The sequence below is a fragment of the Paramisgurnus dabryanus genome, chromosome 11, assembly GCF_030506205.2.
Source record: "Paramisgurnus dabryanus chromosome 11, PD_genome_1.1, whole genome shotgun sequence".
NCBI classification, from domain to species: Eukaryota; Metazoa; Chordata; class Actinopteri; order Cypriniformes; family Cobitidae; genus Paramisgurnus; species Paramisgurnus dabryanus.
In genome coordinates, this window is record NC_133347.1 from 38,419,521 (window position 1) to 38,437,667 (window position 18,147).

Consider the following 18,147-nt stretch of genomic DNA (forward strand, 5'->3'; position numbering starts at 1 on the left):
CACTGAGAGAGCTTTCAGTTCTGTGTCCAGCAAAGCTACAAGTTCGGGCTCAGTCACTGGCTCTGCATTCTCTTCTGATGGTAGAGGCAGACGGGAGAGGCAGTCAGCAGCATAGTTTTGTGCTCCTGCACGATACACTACGTCATACGTGAAGCAAAGTAGTCTGGCTGACCACCGGGCAATACGCATTCCTGCGCGTCCAAGTCCTTTGGTGTGTAGCAGTGTGGTCAGAGCCTGGTGGTCTGTACGCAGTGTGAATCTTGTCCCCCATAAAAACGTCCTCCACTTTTCCACAGCCCACACACAGGCTAACGCCTCCTTTTCTACAATGGAATATTTCCGTTCCGCAGAGGTAAGAGAACGTGAGGCAAAAGCAACCGTGCGCTCTGTGTCATCAGAGTGCATTTGTGTCAATATGGCACCCAGACCATAATCCGAAGCATCTGTAGACACAATTGTAGGAAGGGTGGGGTCAAAGACAGATAGCGCTGAACTGGTTACAATGCGAGTCTTGACAATGTCAAAGCTTGACTGTGCTGCCGCCGTCCACTGAAATTTGTCGTCACGCAGGCAATCTCGCATGGGCTCCACCAGAGATGCGTAGTTTTGCACAAATTTTGCATACCATGCTGTGAGCCCCAAGAATGAGCGCAGCGTGGTGGCGTCGCTAGGCGCTGGGGCAGCTGTAATAGCCTTAAGGTGATCTTTGTCTGGCAGCAAACCCTGTGCTGAGATGGTGTGTCCAAGGAACCGTAGGCTGGTCTGGTTGAAGTGGCATTTTTCATTGTTGAGCTGGAGGCCGGCTTCCTTTAGCGCAGCCAGCACCATCAGCAGGTTATGATCATGTTCCTCTTTTCCTGTGCCAAAGACTATGACGTCATCCAGATAGTTCTGGACCCCCTTGAGACCTTTCAGCACCAGAGACATCATTTTGGAGAACGCACTTGGGGCTGAGCACAGTCCATATGGAACCCGACGAAACCTGAACAGCCCTTCGTGCGTTATAAATGCAGTCATATCTCTGCTTTCCTCTGCCAGTAACACCTGGTGATAAGCATTTGCTAAATCAATGGTGGAGAACACAGTAGCTCCACGCATTTCAGAGAAGAGATCATCCATATGGGGAAGTGGGTGACTATCCATCACAACCGCCTTGTTTGGTTCTCGTAAGTCCACGCACATTCTCACTGCACCGTTCTTTCTTCGTGTGACAACGATGGGTGATACCCATGGGGATGCATCAATCCTCTCTATCACATCCATTTCTAACAATCTCTCCAATTCAGCAGAGACAGCTTGTTTAACAGACAGTGGAAGTCGTCGCAATTTTTGTTGAACCGGCTGGACATCTTTCCGGACTTTTACACGGTGAATGAACCCTTTAGCAAGACCTAGCTTCTCCCCAGTCACCGGTCTGGCTTTGATCTCTCTGATCTCTGTCATTGGACCTGCAGGTGAGAGCACGCTGTTGTTGTCAATAGAAAGTCTCAGTGCTTTGAATAAATCCATTCCCAGCAGGGCCGTGCCTGTCTTTACGATGTACAGTGTGGCTGGTACTGTAATGGTCGCATACTGCACTGTAGTTAACATGCAACCTAGCACTGGGACATCAGCTTTGGTATAAGTCACTAACCTTTTATCTGGCTCCACAAGCGACACACCACTGAAGTGCGTTCTGTAAAGGTGTTCAGGAATAATTGACACCGCCGATCCCGTATCCACCACTAACTCCACAGTACAGGAAGTTGCTTTTGCCTTTATGGCTACTGTGCATGTAATTTTGTCATGTTGTTGTCCATTTTCTATCATTTGCACCGTATTCATTTCCAAAATGACCACTTCTCCTACTTTGGCTGTGTGCTGTTTGGACTTACATACACGAGCAAAGTGTCCTACCTTATTGCAGTTTCGGCATGTCACTTTTCTTGCAGGGCAATCTGGAGCATTTGCCATGTGAGCTGCTGACCCACACCTAAAACAGCTTTGATCATGTTTCGGTGCTGCTGCCGGCTCTGCGGAGTGAATGTTCTTTGCTCTGTTTCTGAACGGACGTTTCGGTCTAGCCTTCACCACGTGCACTGAAGCATGCGACTCCGAAGCTAAAGTCTGAGCATGTCCAATAGCTGCTTCCACTTGACACGCCAACTTTACTGCTGTATCCAGAGTGAGGTCTGCCTCAGTTTGTACTAACAGTCTCTCACGTATTTTAACACAGCTAGCGTGCTCAATAAGTTGGTCTCGTATCATTTCGTCTGTATTACCCGCAAACCCGCACGTAGTAGCTAACTCACGTAGCGCTCCCACATACTCGGCTACAGTTTCATGCGGTCGCTGTGCTCGTTGTCTGAACTTGTGTCGTTCCACTACAACATTAATTGCAGGACTGAAATGTGCACGCAGTGCAGCCACTGCCGAATCATATGTTGTACCTACGTTCGTGAGTGTATAAAATAGTGGGATAGTGGGTTGTCCACTGCATGGCAGGAACAACGCAGGGAGAGGCACACCGGCAGTCGCCATCCTCGTCGCCAATTTTGTTATATTCCAGGTACGCACAGACTCGGACACCCAGTTATCTTCAACTTCAACTTGTTTGTGTTTTTATTACTCTTCTTCATTCTATCAACATCCAGTACCCTGTATACCTACATCGCCCTCTACCGGTTAAGCCGTAACTCAATACACAACACATGTTTAGCTTTACTAATGTCATGTAACATTAAAGTTTACAGCTTGTGTCTCATGTTTGGATTGCAGGGCCTACCTATTGCATTTAAACAATGACACTTTAACCTCTGACCTATGCTTTTCTCATCCATGTACTGTAACATCTTGGTGCTTGTTGCATTGTTCATATGTTTAGCTTTACTAATGTCATGTAACATTAAAGTATACAGCTTGTGTCTCATTTTTGGATTGCAGGGCCTATCAATTGCATTTAAACAATGACACTTTAACCTCTGACCTATGCTTTTCTCATCCATGTACTGTAGTATAGTGGTGCTTGTTGCATTCTGAACATGTTTAGCTTTACTAATTTCATGTAACATTAAAGTTTACAGGTTGTGTCTCATGTTTGCATAGCAAGGCCTATCTATTGCATTTAAACAATGACACTTTAACCTCTGACCTATGCTTTTCTCATCCAGGTACTGTAATATCTTGGTGCTTGTTGCATTGTTCATATGTTTAGCTTTACTAATGTCATGTAACATTAAAGTATACAGCTTGTGTCTGATTTTTGGATTGCAGGGCCTATCAATTGCCTTTAAACAATGTGATTTTAACCTCTGACCTATGCTTTTTTCATACATGTACTGTAATATCTTGGTGCTTGTTGCATTGTTCATATGTTTAGCTTTACTTATGTCATGTAACATTAAAGTTTACAGCCTGTGACTCATGTTTGGATAGCAGGGCCTACCTTTTGCATTTAAACAATGTGACTTTAACCTCTGACCGATGCTTTTCTCATCCATGTACTGTAATATATTGGTGCTTGTTGCATTGTTCATATGTTTATCTTTACTAATGTGATTTAACATTAAAGTTTACAGCTTGTGTCTCATGTTTGGATATCAGGGCCTACCTATTGCATTTAACAATGACACTTTAACCTCTGACCTATGCTTTTCTCATCCATATACTGTAATATATTGGTGCTTGCTTCTTTCTGAACATGTTTAGCTTTACTAATGTCATGTAACATTAAAGTTTACAGCTTGTGTCTCATGTTTGCATAGCAAGACCTACCTTTTGCATTTAAACAATGACACTTTAACCTCTGACCTATGCTTTTCTCATCCATGTACTGTAATATCTTGGTGCTTGTTGCATTGTTCATATGTTTAGCTTTACTTATGTCATGTAACATTAAAGTTTACAGCCTGTGACTCATGTTTGGATAGCAGGGCCTACCTTTTGCATTTAAACAATGTGACTTTAACCTCTGACCTATGCTTTTCTCATCCATGTACTGTAATATCTTGGTGCTTGTTGCATTGTTCATATGTTTAGCTTTACTTATGTCATGTAACATTAAAGTTTACAGCCTGTGACTCATGTTTGGATAGCAGGGCCTACCTTTTGCATTTAAACAATGTGACTTTAACCTCTGACCGATGCTTTTCTCATCCATGTACTGTAATATATTGGTGCTTGTTGCATTGTTCATATGTTTATCTTTACTAATGTGATTTAACATTAAAGTTTACAGGTTGTGTCTCATTTTTGGATTGCAGGGCCTATCTATTGCATTTAACAATGACACTTTAACCTCTGACCTATGCTTTTCTCATCCATGTACTGTAATATCTTGGTGCTTGTTGCATTGTTCATATGTTTATCTTTACTAATGTGATTTAACATTAAAGTTTACAGGTTGTGTCTCATTTTTGGATTGCAGGGCCTATCTATTGCATTTAACAATGACACTTTAACCTCTGACCTATGCTTTTCTCATCCATGTACTGTAATATAGTGGTGCTTGTTGCATTCTGAAGATGTTTAGCGTTTCTAATGTCATTTTAACATTAAAGTTTACAGGTTGTGTCTCATGTTTGCATAGCAAGGCCTATCTATTGCATTTAACAATGACACTTTAACCTCTGACCTATGCTTTTCTCATCCATGTACTGTAATATCTTGGTGCTTGTTGCATTGTTCATATGTTTAGCTTTAGAAATGTCATGTAACATTAAAGTTTACAGCTTGTGTCTCATGTTTGGATTGCAGGGCCTATCTATTGCATTTAACAATGACACTTTAACCTCTGACCTATGCTTTTCTCATCCATGTACTGTAATATAGTGGTGCTTTTTTTATTCTGAACATGTTTAGCTTTACTAATGTCATGTAACATTAAAGTTTACAGGTTGTGTCTCATGTTTGCATAGCAAGGCCTATCTACTGCATTTAAACAATGACACTTTAACCTCTGACCTATGCTTTTCTCATCCATGTACTGTAATATAGTGGTGCTTGTTGCATTCTGAAGATGTTTAGCGTTTCTAATGTCATTTTAACATTAAAGTTTACAGGTTGTGTCTCATGTTTGCATAGCAAGGCCTATCTATTGCATTTAACAATGACACTTTAACCTCTGACCTATGCTTTTCTCATCCATGTACTGTAATATCTTGGTGCTTGTTGCATTCTGAACATGTTTAGCTTTACTAATGTCATTTAACATTAAAGTTTACAGCTTGTGTCTCATGTTTGGATACCAGGGCCTACCTATTGCATTTAAACAATGACACTTTAACCTCTGACCTATGCTTTTCTCATCCATGTACTGTAATATAGTGGTGCTTGTTGCATTCTGAAGATGTTTAGCGTTTCTAATGTCATTTTAACATTAAAGTTTACAGGTTGTGTCTCATGTTTGCATAGCAAGGCCTATCTACTGCATTTAACAATGACACTTTAACCTCTGACCTATGCTTTTCTCATCCATGTACTGTAATATCTTGGTGCTTGTTGCATTGTTCATATGTTTATCTTTACTAATGTGATTTAACATTAAAGTTTACAGCTTGTGTCTCATGTTTGCATAGCAAGGCCTATCTACTGCATTTAAACAATGACACTTTAACCTCTGACCTATGCTTTTCTCATCCATGCACTGTAATATAGTGGTGCTTGTTGCATTCTGAACATGTTTAGCTTTGCTAATGTCATTTAACATTAAAGTTCACAGCTTGTGTCTCATTTTTGGATTGCAGGGCCTATCTATTGCATTTAAACAATGTGATTTTAACCTCTGACCTATGCTTTTTTTCATACATGTACTGTAATATCTTGGTGCTTGTTTCAATCTGAACATGTTTATCTTTACTAATGTGATTTAACTTTAAAGTTTACAGCTTGTGTCTCATGTTTGGATTGCAGGGCCTACCTATTGCATTTAAACAATGACACTTTAACCTCTGACCTATGCTTTTCTCATCCAGGTACTGTAATATGGTGGTGCTTGTTGCATTCTGAACATGTTTAGCTTTACTAATGTCATTTTAACATTAAGGTTTACAGGTTGTGTCTCATGTTTGCATAGCAAGGCCTATCTATTGCATTTAACAATGACACTTTAACCTCTGACCTATGCTTTTCTCATCCAGGTACTGTAATATCTTGGTGCTTGTTGCATTCTGAACATGTTTAGCTTTACTAATGTCATTTAACATTAAAGTTTACAGCTTGTGTCTCATGTTTGCATAGCAAGACCTACCTATTGCATTTAAACAATGACACTTTAACCTCTGACCTATGCTTTTCTCATCCATGTACTGTAATAGAGTGGTGCTTGTATCATTCTGAACATGTTTAGCTTTACTAATGTCATTTAACATTAAAGTTTACAGCTTGTGTCTCATGTTTGCATAGCAAGACCTACCTATTGCATTTAAACAATGACACTTTAACCTCTGACCTATGCTTTTCTCATCCATGTACTGTAATATGGTGGTGCTTGTTGCATTCTGAAGATGTTTAGCTTTACTAATGTCATTTAACATTAAAGTTTACAGCTTGTGTCTCATGTTTGCATAGCAAGACCTACCTATTGCATTTAAACAATGACACTTTAACCTCTGACCTATGCTTTTCTCATCCATGTACTGTAATATAGTGGTGCTTGTTGCATTCTGAAGATGTTTAGCTTTACTAATGTCATGTAACATTAAAGTTTACAGCCTGTGACTCATGTTTGGATAGCAAGGCCTATCTATTGCATTTAACAATGACACTTTAACCTCTGACCTATGCTTTTCTCATCCATGTACTGTAATATCTTGGTGCTTGTTGCATTGTTCATATGTTTAGCTTTACTTATGTCATGTAACATTAAAGTTTACAGCTTGTGTCTCATGTTTGGATTGCAGGGCCTACCTATTGCATTTAAACAATGACATTTTAACCTCTGACCTATGCTTTTCTCATCCATGTACTGTAATATCTTGGTGCTTGTTGCATTGTTCATATATTTAGCTTTACTTATGTCATTTAACATTAAAGTTTACAGCTTGTGTCTCATGTTTGGATACCAGGGCCTACCTATTGCATTTAAACAATGTGACTTTAACCTCTGACCGATGCTTTTCTCATCCATGTACTGTAATATATTGGTGCTTGTTGCATTGTTCATATGTTTATCTTTACTAATGTGATTTAACATTAAAGTTTACAGGTTGTGTCTCATTTTTGGATTGCAGGGCCTATCTATTGCATTTAACAATGACACTTTAACCTCTGACCTATGCTTTTCTCATCCATGTACTGTAATATCTTGGTGCTTGTTGCATTGTTCATATGTTTATCTTTACTAATGTGATTTAACATTAAAGTTTACAGGTTGTGTCTCATTTTTGGATTGCAGGGCCTATCTATTGCATTTAACAATGACACTTTAACCTCTGACCTATGCTTTTCTCATCCATGTTCTGTAATATCTTGGTGCTTGTTGCATTGTTCATATGTTTATCTTTACTAATGTGATTTAACATTAAAGTTTACAGGTTGTGTCTCATTTTTGGATTGCAGGGCCTATCTACTGCATTTAACAATGACACTTTAACCTCTGACCTATGCTTTTCTCATCCATGTACTGTAATATCTTGGTGCTTGTTGCATTGTTCATATGTTTATCTTTACTAATGTGATTTAACATTAAAGTTTACAGCTTGTGTCTCATGTTTGCATAGCAAGGCCTATCTACTGCATTTAAACAATGACACTTTAACCTCTGACCTATGCTTTTCTCATCCATGTACTGTAATATAGTGGTGCTTGTTGCATTCTGAACATGTTTAGCTTTGCTAATGTCATTTAACATTAAAGTTTACAGCTTGTGTCTCATGTTTGGATTGCAAGGCCTACCTATTGCATTTAAACAATGACACTTTAACCTCTGACCTATGCTTTTCTCATCCATGTACTGTAATATAGTGGTGCTTGTTGCATTCTGAACATGTTTAGCTTTACTAATGTCATTTTAACATTAAAGTTTACAGGTTGTGTCTCATGTTTGCATAGCAAGGCCTATCTACTGCATTTAAACAATGACACTTTAACCTCTGACCTATGCTTTTCTCATCCATGTACTGTAATATAGTGGTGCTTGTTGCATTCTGAACATGTTTAGCTTTACTAATGTCATTTTAACATTAAAGTTTACAGGTTGTGTCTCATGTTTGCATAGCAAGGCCTACCTATTGCATTTAAACAATGACACTTTAACCTCTGACCTATGCTTTTCTCATCCATGTCCTGTAATATATTGGTGCTTGTTTTATTCTGAACATGTTTAGCTTTACTAATGTCATTTTAACATTAAAGTTTACAGGTTGTGTCTCATGTTTGCATAGCAAGGCCTACCTATTGCATTTAAACAATGACACTTTAACCTCTGACCTATGCTTTTCTCATCCATGTCCTGTAATATATTGGTGCTTGTTTTATTCTGAACATGTTTAGCTTTACTAATGTCATTTTAACATTAAAGTTTACAGGTTGTGTCTCATGTTTGCATAGCAAGGCCTATCTACTGCATTTAAACAATGACACTTTAACCTCTGACCTATGCTTTTCTCATCCATGTACTGTAATATAGTGGTGCTTGTTGCATTCTGAACATGTTTAGCTTTACTAATGTCATTTTAACATTAAAGTTTACAGGTTGTGTCTCATGTTTGCATAGCAAGGGCTATCTATTGCATTTAACAATGACACTTTAACCTCTGACCTATGCTTTTCTCATCCATGTACTGTAATATCTTGGTGCTTGTTGCATTGTTCATATGTTTAGCTTTACTAATGTCATTTTAACATTAAAGTTTACAGCTTGTGTCTCATGTTTGCATAGCAAGACCTACCTATTGCATTTAAACAATGACACTTTAACCTCTGACCTATGCTTTTCTCATCCATGTACTGTAATATAGTGGTGCTTGTATCATTCTGAACATGTTTAGCTTTACTAATGTCATTTAACATTAAAGTTTACAGCTTGTGTCTCATGTTTGCATAGCAAGACCTACCTATTGCATTTAAACAATGACACTTTAACCTCTGACCTATGCTTTTCTCATCCATGTACTGTAATATGGTGGTGCTTGTTGCATTCTGAAGATGTTTAGCTATACTAATGTCATGTAACATTAAAGTTTACAGCTTGTGTCTCATGTTTGGATATCAGGGCCTACCTATTGCATTTAAACAATGACACTTTAACCTCTGACCTATGCTTTTCTCATCCATGTACTGTAACATCTTGGTGCTTGTTGCATTGTTCATATGTTTAGCTTTACTAATGTCATGTAACATTAAAGTATACAGCTTGTGTCTGATTTTTGGATTGCAGGGCCTATCAATTGCCTTTAAACAATGTGATTTTAACCTCTGACCTATGCTTTTTTCATACATGTACTGTAATATCTTGGTGCTTGTTGCATTGTTCATATGTTTAGCTTTACTTATGTCATGTAACATTAAAGTTTACAGCCTGTGACTCATGTTTGGATAGCAGGGCCTACCTTTTGCATTTAAACAATGTGACTTTAACCTCTGACCGATGCTTTTCTCATCCATGTACTGTAATATAGTGGTGCTTGTTGCATTCTGAACATGTTTAGCTTTGCTAATGTGATTTAACTTTAAAGTTTACAGCTTGTGTCTCATGTTTGGATTGCAAGGCCTACCTATTGCATTTAAACAATGACACTTTAACCTCTGACCTATGCTTTTCTCATCCATGTACTGTAATATAGTGGTGCTTGTTGCATTCTGAACATGTTTATCTTTACTAATGTGATTTAACTTTAAAGTTTACAGCTTGTGTCTCATGTTTGGATTGCAGGGCCTACCTATTGCATTTAAACAATGACACTTTAACCTCTGACCTATGCTTTTCTCATCCAGGTACTGTAATATCTTGGTGCTTGTTGCATTCTGAACATGTTTAGCTTTACTAATGTCATTTTAACATTAAAGTTTACAGCTTGTGTCTCATGTTTGGATACCAGGGCCTACCTATTGCATTTTAACAATGACACTTTAACCTCTGACCTATGCTTTTCTCATCCATGTACTGTAATATATTGGTGCTTGTTGCATTCTGAAGATGTTTAGCTTTACTTATGTCATTTAACATTAAAGTTTACAGCTTGTGTCTCATGTTTGCATAGCAAGACCTACCTATTGCATTTAAACAATGACACTTTAACCTCTGACCTATGCTTTTCTCATCCAGGTACTGTAATATCTTGGTGCTTGTTGCATTCTGAACATGTTTAGCTTTACTAATGTCATGTAACATTAAAGTTTACAGCTTGTGTCTCATGTTTGGATACCAGGGCCTACCTATTGCATTTAAACAATGACACTTTAACCTCTGACCTATGCTTTTCTCATCCAGGTACTGTAATATCTTGGTGCTTGTTGCATTCTGAACATGTTTAGCTTTACTAATGTCATTTTAACATTAAAGTTTACAGCTTGTGTCTCATGTTTGCATAGCAAGACCTACCTATTGCATTTAAACAATGACACTTTAACCTCTGACCTATGCTTTTCTCATCCAGGTACTGTAATATCTTGGTGCTTGTTGCATTCTGAACATGTTTAGCTTTACTAATGTCATTTTAACATTAAAGTTTACAGCTTGTGTCTCATGTTTGGATTGCAGGGCCTACCTATTGCATTTAAACAATGACACTTTAACCTCTGACCTATGCTTTTCTCATCCATCTACTGTAATATATTGGTGCTTGTTGCATTCTGAAGATGTTTAGCTTTACTAATGTCATTTAACATTAAAGTTTACAGCTTGTGTCTCATGTTTGCATAGCAAGACCTACCTATTGCATTTAAACAATGACACTTTAACCTCTGACCTATGCTTTTCTCATCCAGGTACTGTAATATCTTGGTGCTTGTTGCATTCTGAACATGTTTAGCTTTACTAATGTCATGTAACATTAAAGTTTACAGCTTGTGTCTCATGTTTGGATACCAGGGCCTACCTATTGCATTTAAACAATGACACTTTAACCTCTGACCTATGCTTTTCTCATCCAGGTACTGTAATATCTTGGTGCTTGTTGCATTCTGAACATGTTTAGCTTTACTAATGTCATTTTAACATTAAAGTTTACAGCTTGTGTCTCATGTTTGCATAGCAAGACCTACCTATTGCATTTAAACAATGACACTTTAACCTCTGACCTATGCTTTTCTCATCCAGGTACTGTAATATCTTGGTGCTTGTTGCATTCTGAACATGTTTAGCTTTACTAATGTCATTTTAACATTAAAGTTTACAGCTTGTGTCTCATGTTTGAATAGCAAGACCTACCTATTGCATTTAAACAATGACACTTTAACCTCTGACCTATGCTTTTCTCATCCATGTACTGTAATATGGTGGTGCTTGTTGCATTCTGAAGATGTTTAGCTTTACTAATGTCATTTAACATTAAAGTTTACAGCTTGTGTCTCATGTTTGCATAGCAAGACCTACCTATTGCATTTAAACAATGACACTTTAACCTCTGACCTATGCTTTTCTCATCCATGTACTGTAATATGGTGGTGCTTGTTGCATTCTGAAGATGTTTAGCTTTACTAATGTCATTTAACATTAAAGTTTACAGCTTGTGTCTCATTTTTGGATTGCAGGGCCTATCAATTGCATTTAAACAATGACACTTTAACCTCTGACCTATGCTTTTCTCATCCATGTACTGTAGTATAGTGGTGCTTGTTGCATTCTGAACATGTTTAGCTTTACTAATTTCATGTAACATTAAAGTTTACAGGTTGTGTCTCATGTTTGCATAGCAAGGCCTATCTATTGCATTTAAACAATGTGACTTTAACCTCTGACCTATGCTTTTCTCATCCATGTATTGTAATATCTTGGTGCTTGTTGCATTGTTCATATGTTTAGCTTTACTTATGTCATGTAACATTAAAGTTCACAGCTTGTGTCTCATTTATGGATTGCAGGGCCTATCTATTGCATTTAAACAATGACACTTTAACCTCTGACCTATGCTTTTCTCATCCATGTACTGTAATATCTTGGTGCTTGTTGCATTGTTCATATGTTTAGCTTTACTTATGTCATGTAACATTAAAGTTTACAGCCTGTGACTCATGTTTGGATAGCAGGGCCTACCTTTTGCATTTAAACAATGTGACTTTAACCTCTGACCTATGATTTTCTCATCCATGTATTGTAATATCTTGGTGCTTGTTGCATTGTTCATATGTTTAGCTTTACTTATGTCATGTAACATTAAAGTTCACAGCTTGTGTCTCATTTATGGATTGCAGGGCCTATCAATTGCATTTAAACAATGACACTTTAACCTCTGACCTATGCTTTTCTCATCCATGTACTGTAGTATAGTGGTGCTTGTTGCATTCTGAACATGTTTAGCTTTACTAATTTCATGTAACATTAAAGTTTACAGGTTGTGTCTCATGTTTGCATAGCAAGGCCTATCTATTGCATTTAAACAATGTGACTTTAACCTCTGACCTATGCTTTTCTCATCCATGTACTGTAATATCTTGGTGCTTGTTGCATTGTTCATATGTTTAGCTTTACTTATGTCATGTAACATTAAAGTTTACAGCCTGTGACTCATGTTTGGATAGCAGGGCCTACCTTTTGCATTTAAACAATGTGACTTTAACCTCTGACCGATGCTTTTCTCATCCATGTACTGTAATATATTGGTGCTTGTTGCATTGTTCATATGTTTATCTTTACTAATGTGATTTAACATTAAAGTTTACAGCTTGTGTCTCATGTTTGGATATCAGGGCCTACGTATTGCATTTAAACAATGACACTTTAACCTCTGACCTATGCTTTTCTCATCCATGTACTGTAATATAGTGGTGCTTTTTTTATTCTGAACATGTTTAGCTTTACTAATGTCATGTAACATTAAAGTTTACAGGTTGTGTCTCATGTTTGCATAGCAAGGCCTATCTACTGCATTTAACAATGACACTTTAACCTCTGACCTATGCTTTTCTCATCCATGTACTGTAATATATTGGTGCTTGTTGCATTGTTCATATGTTTATCTTTACTAATGTGATTTAACATTAAAGTTTACAGCTTGTGTCTCATGTTTGCATAGCAAGGCCTATCTACTGCATTTAAACAATGACACTTTAACCTCTGACCTATGCTTTTCTCATCCATGTACTGTAATATAGTGGTGCTTGTTGCATTCTGAACATGTTTAGCTTTGCTAATGTCATTTAACATTAAAGTTTACAGCTTGTGTCTCATGTTTGGATTGCAAGGCCTACCTATTGCATTTAAACAATGACACTTTAACCTCTGACCTATGCTTTTCTCATCCATGTACTGTAATATAGTGGTGCTTGTTGCATTCTGAACATGTTTAGCTTTACTAATGTCATTTTAACATTAAAGTTAACAGGTTGTGTCTCATGTTTGCATAGCAAGGCCTATCTATTGCATTTAACAATGACACTTTAACCTCTGACCTATGCTTTTCTCATCCATGTCCTGTAATATATTGGTGCTTGTTTTATTCTGAACATGTTTAGCTTTACTAATGTCATTTTAACATTAAAGTTTACAGGTTGTGTCTCATGTTTGCATAGCAAGGCCTATCTATTGCATTTAACAATGACACTTTAACCTCTGACCTATGCTTTTCTCATCCATGTACTGTAATATCTTGGTGCTTGTTGCATTCTGAACATGTTTAGCTTTACTAATGTCATTTAACATTAAAGTTTACAGCTTGTGTCTCATGTTTGGATACCAGGGCCTACCTATTGCATTTAAACAATGACACTTTAACCTCTGACCTATGCTTTTCTCATCCATGTTCTGTAATATAGTGGTGCTTGTTGCATTCTGAAGATGTTTAGCTTTACTAATGTCATTTAACATTAAAATTTACAGCTTGTGTCTCATGTTTGCTTAGCAAGACCTACCTATTGCATTTAAACAATGACACTTTAACCTCTGACCTATGCTTTTCTCATCCATGTACTGTAATATAGTGGTGCTTGTATCATTCTGAACATGTTTAGCTTTACTAATGTCATTTAACATTAAAATTTACAGCTTGTGTCTCATGTTTGCTTAGCAAGACCTACCTATTGCATTTAAACAATGACACTTTAACCTCTGACCTATGCTTTTCTCATCCATGTACTGTAATATGGTGGTGCTTGTTGCATTCTGAAGATGTTTAGCTTTACTAATGTCATGTAACATTAAAGTTTACAGCTTGTGTCTCATGTTTGGATATCAGGGCCTACCTATTGCATTTAAACAATGACACTTTAACCTCTGACCTATGCTTTTCTCATCCATGTACTGTAATATCTTGGTGCTTGTTGCATTGTTCATATGTTTAGCTTTACTAATGTCATGTAACATTAAAGTATACAGCTTGTGTCTCATTTTTGGATTGCAGGGCCTATCAATTGCATTTAAACAATGTGATTTTAACCTCTGACCTATGCTTTTTTCATACATGTACTGTAATATCTTGGTGCTTGTTGCATTGTTCATATGTTTAGCTTTACTTATGTCATGTAACATTAAAGTTTACAGCCTGTGACTCATGTTTGGATAGCAGGGCCTACCTTTTGCATTTAAACAATGTGACTTTAACCTCTGACCGATGCTTTTCTCATCCATGTACTGTAATATAGTGGTGCTTGTTGCATTCTGAACATGTTTAGCTTTGCTAATGTCATTTAACATTAAAGTTTACAGCTTGTGTCTCATGTTTGGATTGCAAGGCCTACCTATTGCATTTAAACAATGACACTTTAACCTCTGACCTATGCTTTTCTCATCCATGTACTGTAATATCTTGGTGCTTGTTGCATTGTTCATATATTTAGCTTTACTTATGTGATTTAACATTAAAGTTCACAGCTTGTGTCTCATGTTTGCATAGCAAGGCCTATCTATTGCATTTAACAATGACACTTTAACCTCTGACCTATGCTTTTCTCATCCATGTACTGTAATATCTTGGTGCTTGTTGCATTGTTCATATATTTAGCTTTACTTATGTGATTTAACATTAAAGTTCACAGCTTGTGTCTCATGTTTGCATAGCAAGGCCTATCTATTGCATTTAACAATGACACTTTAACCTCTGACCTATGCTTTTCTCATCCATGTACTGTAATATCTTGGTGCTTGTTGCATTGTTCATATATTTAGCTTTACTAATGTCATTTAACATTAAAGTTTACAGCTTGTGTCTCATGTTTGGATACCAGGGCCTACCTATTGCATTTAAACAATGACACTTTAACCTCTGACCTATGCTTTTCTCATCCATGTACTGTAATATAGTGGTGCTTGTTGCATTCTGAAGATGTTTAGCGTTTCTAATGTCATTTTAACATTAAAGTTTACAGGTTGTGTCTCATGTTTGCATAGCAAGGCCTATCTATTGCATTTAACAATGACACTTTAACCTCTGACCTATGCTTTTCTCATCCAGGTACTGTAATATCTTGGTGCTTGTTGCATTGTTCATATATTTAGCTTTACTTATGTGATTTAACATTAAAGTTCACAGCTTGTGTCTCATGTTTGGATACCAGGGCCTACCTATTGCATTTAAACAATGACACTTTAACCTCTGACCTATGCTTTTCTCATCCATGTACTGTAATATCTTGGTGCTTGTTGCATTGTTCATATATTTAGCTTTACTTATGTGATTTAACATTAAAGTTCACAGCTTGTGTCTCATTTTTGGATTGCAGGGCCTATCTATTGCATTTAAACAATGTGATTTTAACCTCTGACCTATGCTTTTTTCATACATGTACTGTAATATCTTGGTGCTTGTTTCATTCTGAACATGTTTATCTTTACTAATGTGATTTAACTTTAAAGTTTACAGCTTGTGTCTCATGTTTGGATTGCAGGGCCTATCTATTGCATTTAAACAATGACACTTTAACCTCTGACCTATGCTTTTCTCATCCAGGTACTGTAATATCTTGGTGCTTGTTGCATTCTGAACATGTTTAGCTTTACTAATGTCATTTTAACATTAAAGTTTACAGGTTGTGTCTCATGTTTGCATAGCAAGGCCTATCTATTGCATTTAACAATGACACTTTAACCTCTGACCTATGCTTTTCTCATCCAGGTACTGTAATATCTTGGTGCTTGTTGCATTCTGAACATGTTTAGCTTTACTAATGTCATTTTAACATTAAAGTTTACAGCTTGTGTCTCATGTTTGGATACCAGGGCCTACCTATTGCATTTAAACAATGACACTTTAACCTCTGACCTATGCTTTTCTCATCCATGTACTGTAATATAGTGGTGCTTGTTGCATTCTGAACATGTTTAGCTTTACTAATGTCATTTAACATTAAAGTTTACAGCTTGTGTCTCATGTTTGCATAGCAAGACCTACCTATTGCATTTAAACAATGACACTTTAACCTCTGACCTATGCTTTTCTCATCCATGTACTGTAATTTCTTGGTGCTTTTTGCATTCTGAAGATGTTTAGCTTTACTAATGTCATGTAACATTAAAGTTTACAGGTTGTGTCTCATTGTTTAAATGCAAAAGGTATGCCTTGCTATGCAAACATGTGACTTTAACCTCTGACCGATGCTTTTCTCATCCATGTACTGTAATATCTTGGTGCTTGTTGCATTGTTCATATGTTTATCTTTACTAATGTGATTTAACATTAAAGTTTACAGCTTGTGTCTCATGTTTGGATATCAGGGCCTACCTATTGCATTTAAACAATGAACCTTTAACCTCTGAACTATGGTTTTCTCATCCATGTACTGTAACATCTTGGTGCTTGTTGCATTCTGAACATGTTTAGCTTTACTAATGTCATTTTAACATTAAAGTTTACAGCTTGTGTCTCATGTTTGCATAGCAAGGCCTATCTATTGCATTTAACAATGACACTTTAACCTCTGACCTATGCTTTTCTCATCCATGTACTGTAATATCTTGGTGCTTGTTGCATTGTTCATATGTTTATCTTTACTAATGTGATTTAACATTAAAGTTTACAGCTTGTGTCTCATGTTTGCATAGCAAGGCCTATCTATTGCATTTAAACAATGACACTTTAACCTCTGACCTATGCTTTTCTCATCCATGTACTGTAATATAGTGGTGCTTGTTGCATTCTGAACATGTTTAGCTTTACTAATGTCATGTAACATTAAAGTTTACAGGTTGTGTCTCATGTTTGCATAGCAAGGCCTATCTATTGCATTTAACAATGACACTTTAACCTCTGACCTATGCTTTTCTCATCCATGTACTGTAATATAGTGGTGCTTGTTGCATTCTGAACATGTTTAGCTTTACTAATGTCATTTTAACATTAAAGTTTACAGCTTGTGTCTCATGTTTGAATAGCAAGACCTACCTATTGCATTTAAACAATGACACTTTAACCTCTGACCTATGCTTTTCTCATCCATGTACTGTAATATGGTGGTGCTTGTTGCATTCTGAAGATGTTTAGCTTTACTAATGTCATTTAACATTAAAGTTTACAGCTTGTGTCTCATGTTTGCATAGCAAGACCTACCTATTGCATTTAAACAATGACACTTTAACCTCTGACCTATGCTTTTCTCATCCATGTACTGTAATATGGTGGTGCTTGTTGCATTCTGAAGATGTTTAGCTTTACTAATGTCATTTAACATTAAAGTTTACAGCTTGTGTCTCATTTTTGGATTGCAGGGCCTATCAATTGCATTTAAACAATGACACTTTAACCTCTGACCTATGCTTTTCTCATCCATGTACTGTAGTATAGTGGTGCTTGTTGCATTCTGAACATGTTTAGCTTTACTAATTTCATGTAACATTAAAGTTTACAGGTTGTGTCTCATGTTTGCATAGCAAGGCCTATCTATTGCATTTAAACAATGTGACTTTAACCTCTGACCTATGCTTTTCTCATCCATGTACTGTAATATCTTGGTGCTTGTTGCATTGTTCATATGTTTAGCTTTACTTATGTCATGTAACATTAAAGTTTACAGCCTGTGACTCATGTTTGGATAGCAGGGCCTACCTTTTGCATTTAAACAATGTGACTTTAACCTCTGACC